Source organism: Lutjanus erythropterus, chromosome 10, assembly GCF_056507025.1.
Source record: "Lutjanus erythropterus isolate fLutEry1 chromosome 10, fLutEry1.hap2, whole genome shotgun sequence".
Classification (NCBI taxonomy): domain Eukaryota; kingdom Metazoa; phylum Chordata; class Actinopteri; order Lutjaniformes; family Lutjanidae; genus Lutjanus; species Lutjanus erythropterus.
In genome coordinates this window covers 34,277,895-34,286,908 of record NC_139326.1, presented here as the reverse complement: position 1 = coordinate 34,286,908, position 9,014 = coordinate 34,277,895, and positions in this window count along the sequence as shown.

Genomic DNA, 9,014 nt, shown 5'->3' with positions numbered 1-9,014 from the left:
CCTTTCCTGTCATGTTTTCAGCTGCCCCTAATCCAACATTGAGCCAATAAACACTAATCCTGACTAACTGTCTGTATACTTTTTTTTGCCAATATGGATGTGAAATGGGTCTTAAATTAAATTCACAATGGTCTTAAAAGTCTTAAATTTAACATGTTGAAACCTGCATAAACCCTGTATAAACAGGGTTGGGGAAAATCTAGTTAAACTGTACTCAACAATGAAAAATGGTTGAATTGCATCTTACCTATGCTCAAAAAATATCTTGTTAAAATAAAACAACTTCAAAAAGTAGTTTAACTACATCACTGGAAATGATTACAGTGTCTTGAATCTCATGTTGTTACACAGAGGAACAACTGAGCTGACACTGAATAAAGTGTAAGCAGGTTTGATTTAGGGACGTGCAGGCCAGTCCTCACTCAGGCAGCCCGGAGATGTTTTAACTGAAACGTTGAATTTCTAGGAAAATTCATGGTATTCAGTTGTATCCTAGTTGCAAACCACAGGTGACTTTAATCAAATAGTGGGTGATTGTCATTAAATTTCAACAGTGACCAATGAGCTGTGGTACAGTATATTGCATGGCAACAAATGACAAGATGATAAAGGACTGTTGAATACTGTTTTTTACAGCATGTAGGGTCTGCTGTCCCACTTACAACTTGTCCCACTCTGAATGTCCTGTACCATCATGTGATAACAATATACAACTCACCCTTTCCTGACCATGCATTTATCTGTGTATAAAACATTGACACATTCTCTGTTCTGGGCTCATTCCAGTTCATTCTTTGACTGTGCTGTGAGTCCATCAAAAGATGCTTGAGTGAACCTTACAGAAAGACAAGTTTCTGACTCCGTGCTTTATTCAACAGAAATAGCCACCACATGGTGAAAAATGTCATTTAGTATTTCCCAAAGCCTAATATGATGTCCTCAAATGTCTTGTTCTACTCACAACCCTAAAACATTCAGTTCACTGTCAGAGAGGAGTAAAGAAACCAAAAAATATTCACATTTAAGAGGCTGAAATATAGAATAGAATCATAGAATTTGACTTCTCATTTCTTCAAATGACTCCCACTTATTAATCACTTATTGCAATACTTGGCAATTCATTTAATAATAAATCAATAATCGATTAACTGTTGTAGCTTTAGTTGCATCTCCTGTGTCAAACGTTTTCATAAATTGACCCGCAGTGCACAGTGGATTTTCATTTTTTCTTTACAATTCTGTTTTGTTTTTGTTTTTTTTGTTGGTGTGCTGTATTTTTAAATATGCTTAAACATAAATAACATTTATCATTTTTATCTTTATCGTTATCAGCTGTGCTTGCTTGCCAAGTGACAAATGTGTGCTTTTATTTTGAAGGTATTGTCACCGATGTCACAGATGCATTCTGGCTAACTTGATGTTGCCATCAGAGTCCTCTGATGTCATAGGAGGTGTGGGCTATATTCAAGACAGATACTGGGTAATATGTTTGGAGTGCTACAACTGTAGATAATCCAAAATCAAACCATGTAAGTAATAACTATTTATAGCCTGTTACTTTATTACAATTTATAACAGTAGCTCCTTGGTTAAATCTTCATTAAATGAAGCCTTTTGAAATGTTACTGTTGTTCTTGACACATTTTGTGAAATTCACACTTTAAATATGATGATAGGGTGTTTTTCATTAACCTCACCAACTACAACACAAGTTACACTTTTTTAAGTCTTAAAAAAAAAGCATATTCCTGTTTTTGACAAAAAAAAATGTTGTCTTTGTCCTTTTTATTAAAAGAACGAAAGAAAATGCTTCTTAATATGAGGATGGTTTATTAGAAACATGTATGGCGTTATCACTTTCATGTAGATGGTATAATTGAGGCACCACTGCTTGCAAACTGTATGTAATATGCACCTTTAACACCAAGTGGCAGCAAAACCTCACTGTAATTGTGTGTGTGTGTGTGTGTGTGTGTGTGTGTGTGTGTGTGTGTGTGTGTGTGTGTGTGTGTGTGTGTCAGCTCTGTGGCCTGACAGCAGCCAGCAGTTATAAATACTTAATGGCCTACCACTGTTGCAGCAGAAGTGAAAGGGGGGTGAGCATAGCAGCCCAAATACAACAGTTCAATAGGACCTGACATCAGACTGTAGCGTGTTCATTTTCTCTACAGCCAGTGATGAATGGGACTAACAGAGCTGGAAAACTGAAACAAGCACCAGTGAAAGAGAACACAGAGTCAGGGTGATGAAAGCAATAGTTTTTGGCAATCATCCAGACAATAATCTACCAATCCTGAGACCAATCGTAAGGTTAAATTAGTTAACTGGAAAAACATTTTTTTTATGAGAATACAGCACTGCCCCTCTTTTGCCTGGCTTTCTGTGTTTTCTGCTTACATTTTTTTTTCAAAGCCCATTCCTCATTCTGCCTGTTGTGAACACCGCTGGTACACACTGACTCATGACTCATGCAGCATCTTGGAGAGGAGATGAAATCAACCTGTGTAGGTGATGCTCAATACACTGAGAATTACAAATTACTAACTAAATAAGATGGTAATAAAATCAATAAGGAAAATAATTTCTTATAGCGTTTGTCATGTAAATAAATCTGTCAATATACTCTGCTTCTGCTCAGTTTATCTTTTGCTTCTATCTTAAGTTAATCTTTTTTAAATCATATTAAAGATACAATATGTAAGTATTGGCCACCCATTGAATTCATACTCCAAACAGATAGGGGGCAGCATGAACCAGAGTAAACACTAACTGTAGCTAATGTTAGCTAGTTAGCTCAGTTGGAGCGCTGGTGGAGTGTTCGTGGTGAACCAGGAGCTTTGGACCCAGCAGGGAATGCTAACTAGTTTGCGCGCTAACTCAGTCAATATGTTTGCAGCTTAATACTTAGACATATTTGACATAACATCAAATCTGTTGTTTCTTCTCATTCTGATGATAATTTCAGTTAATTATCTCCGTCAGCCATAAGTGTGGAAGGGATCATGCGATCGCTTGAGTGCGTGCATCATCCACTGACTTGCAGCTTGTCTGTAGCTTATCTTGATTACTACTGGACTGATATACCTGTATCAGTCACAGTTTTTTAAAAACCTTTAAAAAAAAACTTTTTTCATGGTTCCACACCAGCAACAGCTGTGGCCAGATGCATTATATTTTGATCATTGCATTTTTGTGAATGAAATATCTTAAGAATGCCTTGCAAGAATGTATTCAAACTTAGCACTAATGACTAGCTGGACTAAATAATTTAACTAAGGACACTGTGACCTCATATCCGTCCCACTCTTGTGAACGTGACATCTCAGAAACACTTGAGGGGAATTTCTTCAAGCTTGGTGCAAATGTCTACATAAACTCAAAAATTAACTGCTATTTTGGTAGTTAAAAGGTCACAGTTACCTCAGAAAACATTTTTTTGGAAATAATTCAAGAAATCATATGTTAATTGTAACAAAACTTCAGACTAATATCTAACACCTAGATCCTCATACTGTGGTACTTGTGCCGCTGGTGGTATGCGAGGTCCCTCTGTTGGTGCACGGAGGAATTAATGAAATTTGAATTCAACTAATTTAAAAACATATAATGCTATTAAAAAACTACATCAAATATTAGATCACTCAGACACTGAAAATGGATGTTTTAAAAACACTGCAGTCATGGCTCCAAACAGGAACTAATATGAAGAGAAGTTCAAGTCAAATCAGGAGGAAAATATTTGAAGCAGCTGCGCTGAAAATGAGGTGGCTGACCGGGAACATCACACACTTACATTTTGTAATGTTAAATGGCAATTATTATTACTGTTGTTTATTGTTGTTGCTATCAAACGTATTTCGTTAGTATTAGTCTACCATATTTTGGTATTTTTCTGTATTTCTGAATTTTTAATAATTTTGTGAAATGTTTATTTAGGTGGAGGCTTCAAATAAGCCCTCTGGGTTTATTGCCTCTCCCTGCACTGGATATTATTTGTCATCTTCCCCTTGTTTTTTGTGCAAAATAAAACTAAACCAAGCACCAATGCTAGTTGCTACTAAAGATACGAGCACCAAATAGTGCAAAACAGTGGTACATGGAGAGCTCAATATTTTCTAAAGTGGTACATGGTTTAAATAGTTTGAGAAATACTGGCTTAATAGGATACTAGCAGTGCTGGAGAGTAACTACTTATGTGTAATGAAATTACAAAAAAAAATGTAATTGTAATCCATTACAATCACTGAGAAGAGATATATAATTGAATTACACTTACTAATCAAAATAATGGTGATTAGGGAGGGCTTATATCTGAATACTCTTGTCAGGTTGCCTGGTAGAGATCTGCACCCAATCAGTTTAAACTAAAATTCTTACATATTGTACCTTTAAATGTTTTTTTTACTTTGCCTCATGTTTCTTCAGTATCTTGTCTGAATGCCCATTGTATCTTGTGAGGCAGCTTGAATTGCTTCATTGTAAGGAGCTGCACAAACAACCTCGCCTTACCTTGAAAACCAAGCAGATATAAAGAAAAACTCTCATTTCCTTCCAATGGACAGACTGCAGTATCACTTCATTTTTCATTCAGTTTTCTAGCTTCTGTGGCAAGTAGAAGTAAACTCAAATTTACCCATCACTACTGAATAAATGACATTATAGAAATATTAGTCAGTACCAGTGATGTCTCACTTGAGAAACTCCTTTAACCTTTACTTTCCCTACACTGTCCCCATCATTCGATTGCTGTTTCTGTGATTAATTACTTGAAAAACAGTAGTTGTCAGTATTGCTGTCATTTTTATGAGACTAAACCGATGTTGTTGCATATAATTAATCACCACTGAAAACTGATGCTAATGCCTGAAATGCACCATTAATTTGGCTGCCTATTCTATCAGTATTCTATTGTGTAATAAGTAGATTTGCTGTTTTTGTACCAGTTGCGCTCCTGCAGAAGATATGTTTAAATATGTTAATCTGTTGGTGTTTTTCTTCTTCTGTCTGATGGTATTTGACATATCACTTCACCAGTTACCAAGTTATCTGTAATCTGACTGACATCTGAATGGTTAACAATAATTTTCCATTTTACATCAGAAATATATTGGAATAAACGTGCAGCATGTAAAGCTGTTCACTGCTTATTCGCCATCTGTCCTTGAGCTTTTATAACATCTAACGCTACTTAAAACCGAGCCATGACTCAGCAGTTCTTATAAAACAAGAATGTGAGAACACGGGGGAAACGCTTTCAGAAACATTAGCATGACAACAAGAATATCCCACCACCACCCACCCAAAGATTATGACTGCAGTGCTTTAGCCTCTGTTCTGTGGGGGGCACTTCATCCTTGCTGCAGTGTGATGGCTTGGACGTTGCTGCACAACAGACTGCACACGTCCATTGCCGCTGTGCAGTGGACGTGTCATGCTGTACCTGTCCCGTCCCACGGCTCACAGTTAGTGTGTTGTTTCTGCCCGCCTGCCTGAGCTCTGTGTGTTTCAGGCTGCCGAATTTTTTTTTTTTTTTTTTTGGCTGGGTCTCCTCAGCAGCTCCTCCAGAACTGCAGGGCTCTGGGACATCTGCAATGCAGAAGTCTATATATAGCCATGGAGTTAGAGGGAGAGAGGGAGAGGGAGACAGAGAGACACAGACAGACAGAGAGACAGAGGGATGAAGGGAAAGACAAGACGGTGAAACAATGAATGAAAAGAGTGATTCTGTTCTGAAATTGAGCTGGAGAATATTGAGAATACTGAATGCAGCTTTATGAACCGTTCCATGTCAAATACTAACTTTTACAGCTCATTCAAAGTCAATTCAAGCTATGAAACATTCATTTTAAGTCCGAAAAAAACAAAAAACCTTTAAAACAAGTGTCCACTTAAGATGTCAGCACTTGCACTATAAATGGCAAGGTCACAGTGGAGTGTGTTTGCCAGCATCTCTCTGTTTAACTCACTTAAAAGAGGAAATGTAATTACATGCTTGTGGACTCCAGGAACAGGGCAGGGTGGTTGTTAAATGCTGAGGTTGAGTATTTATTGCTTTATCTTGAAGGGTCTCGGGAGGGCAGTGGAAGAGGAGGAAGGCGGTTCAATTATGTATGCACCTCCAACAACAGCAGAATCTGCTGACAGCAGAGCTCATCACGCACACAGCAGCGGCACGGCCGAATCAAGGACGACTCCGCCGCCTGGCCAGGCAGCGGTCCGCGCGCCCGCAGAGCCGTGGGATTGATCGGCCTGTTGAATTTTCGATAAATCTGCCCTCTGACACGATCCCTGTCTGACTCTCCATCACACAGAGGGCCATGCTGACTCATAACTCTCCTGGTGTCACTGGCGAAAGATAGAGCATCAATCATGAGTGCGGCATGGAGGGAGAGGAAGGCTTGAGGAGTAGCAGGGACTTAAAATTATTGAAGAAATGTTAGCTGTATCGATTCACAATTATGGACCAATTAAGAATTCAAATGAAAGATTAATGTAGAATATAACTGTGGGATTTATGAGCATTTCAACATCATAGTTGATACCATAGACACTTATGAACAAAGCTGTGTACAGCTCAATCTTTGAATAACAAGTTTAACATTGATGTGTTCTTGTTTTACTTGCCAATAGTTACAATTGATGAGAAGATCAATACCTCTCTTGTGCCGTGCCATGTAGCAAAAAGACTGGAAACAGTAACCAGCTATCCTGGCTTTGTCCAAAGGTAACAAAATCCACCTACCGGTACCTTGAAATCTCACTAATTATGTTGTATCATGTTTGTTTAATCAATGAATGGATTACTGGAAGGGAGTATGTGCACGTTTGTCAGGGGTCCAAGGTGTCTGGGGGCCTCTGGTCCAGAGCGACTATTTTAAGTAAGCACAAAATGACCACGGTGAAGCACAGGAGTGCCACGAAGTGACAAAACTGTCACAAAGAGATGCAAAAGTCCTGCAAAGAGACAAAAAAACTGCCACAAGGAGACAAAACAATACTGTGAAGAGACACAAAAATACCACAAACAGGCCTAAAAACCCCTACAAAACTGAAAAAAATACATACAACCACCAAAACAGACACAAAACAACTGCAAAGGCACACACAGCTATTACAAAGACATGCAAAATCCGTCCATGGCTAAATCCACTCAAATACCAAACTGTAAAACCATACACTTTGGTTAATCAGGTGGTTGTGTGCTGGATTATTTCTAACCTTCGCCTGGCATATTCATGTTGATGACAAGAGTCCAGGAAATAGTCTGGAAGCCCCTCCAGTTTAAAACCACATTTGTTACATTTGAATGGAGCCAGGCTACCTGTTTTGCCTGTCCTTTCCTTATGCTAAGCTAAGCTAACCAGCTGCAGGCTGTAACTTCATATTTAATGGACACATGAGACTGATAGAGATTTTCAAATCACATCAAACTGTCAGCAAGACCCCAAATAAATATACTTCCTAAAGTCTTAAATTGTTCCTTCAACATCATACTTAATGCTGTATGTGCTCACAAAAAGCACCACCATCTTTTATTTTAATAATATTCTATTTCATTTAGTTATAGGAAATGTAATGTAAAATGACTGGAGTCGTACAGTTTATCACACTTGGAAAGTCACCTAAAACTCTCTGCAGATACAAATGGACTGGTGGGTCCAACTTCTTATTGATTGTCCTGAGCACATCCAGAAAGACATTTGCAGGTATTGTCCTTTACTTTATTGTATCACGTTGCATTTCCTCTACCTGAAACTCACGTGTGCTCCTTTTCATCTAATACTTTAGTCAAACCATTTGTCCTTGCTACTTTCCCCCTGCTTTTCTGACAGTTTTATTGATTGTCTGTTAGTGCAGATAATGTTTTTGCCACTGTGCTGATTCTCCCTCCTACACACATACACACACAGAGGAATAAATGTCGGTGAGCAGGGAAACAAACCGTCTCAGGTTGTGATGAAGCTGTTGCTGCTGACAGCTGTGCTGGTGGGCCAGTGTTGGCAACTGCCATCCATCTTACCCGGCCTCATCTCTCACCTCTGCAGGCAGGCGGAGGCTGAGATGAGCTGATAGTAACACCCAGCAGACGTTATGCAGCTCCGTCCATTGTTGAGAAGGTACTGACTGCAGCCTGAAGGATAAGGAGACTGGCAGGCTCGTGACTGGAGGTGGACAGCTTCTGTCACTTCTGTGTGGGTGAAAGTAAAGTGGACACCAGCTCGAATAACAAATACTGTCGAACCCCTTTGAGCAAGATACGTAACTTTCACCTGTTCTAGCCATTTTTTAATTCAAGTTAAGTTTAGTTTCAGGGTCCTGGAATTGGTCCTGGTCTTACCTTTTAAAGGAGGCCCCAACCCCAGTGATGACTTGACCACAACATGGAACCAGCTTTATTTTGGTTCAAACACCTAATTTTGATTCAGAGCATTGCTGCCAAAAAGAAATTGGTTGGGAACCCGAAAAAGTTGGTGTCCAGTGAAAACCTAAAAATAGTTTTCCTTGGGAACCAAAGTGGGCATGTCACATTCTACAGGTTGCTGTGCGTGTACAGCGTCCTCTGTTGATGACATCCTTGATTATAATGGTTCCGCTCTAAACTGGTGGAAACGTGGGCTGGTTCACTATCTAGCACCAAGGTTCCAAGGATCTTGAACAGACCCATTTCAAGAACCAGAGCTAATTTGGTGGAAAAGGGACCTCTAAGGTGATGCCACCGAGTACAGTGGCCCCACCCAATAGCAGCATGAGGACCCTCCCCAGCAGTCTTCCCTCATGTGGCAGCAACAGGCACTACCCCTTGCACTTCCTCAGTTTTAACCATATGTTAAATTGTGGGCGGAGCTTCCGCACCTGAAAAGTGAAGCTAATGCAGAAGTGCCTTAAACCTTCTTTCTAATGGCCAGCAGGGAGCGATGCCACTGGTTGCAAAAAGAAGTCAGACTGTATGTACCGTTATGGCAAAATGACCCTACTTAATGTGTGACCTCAGTAAACAGTTTCCTAATGAGTTT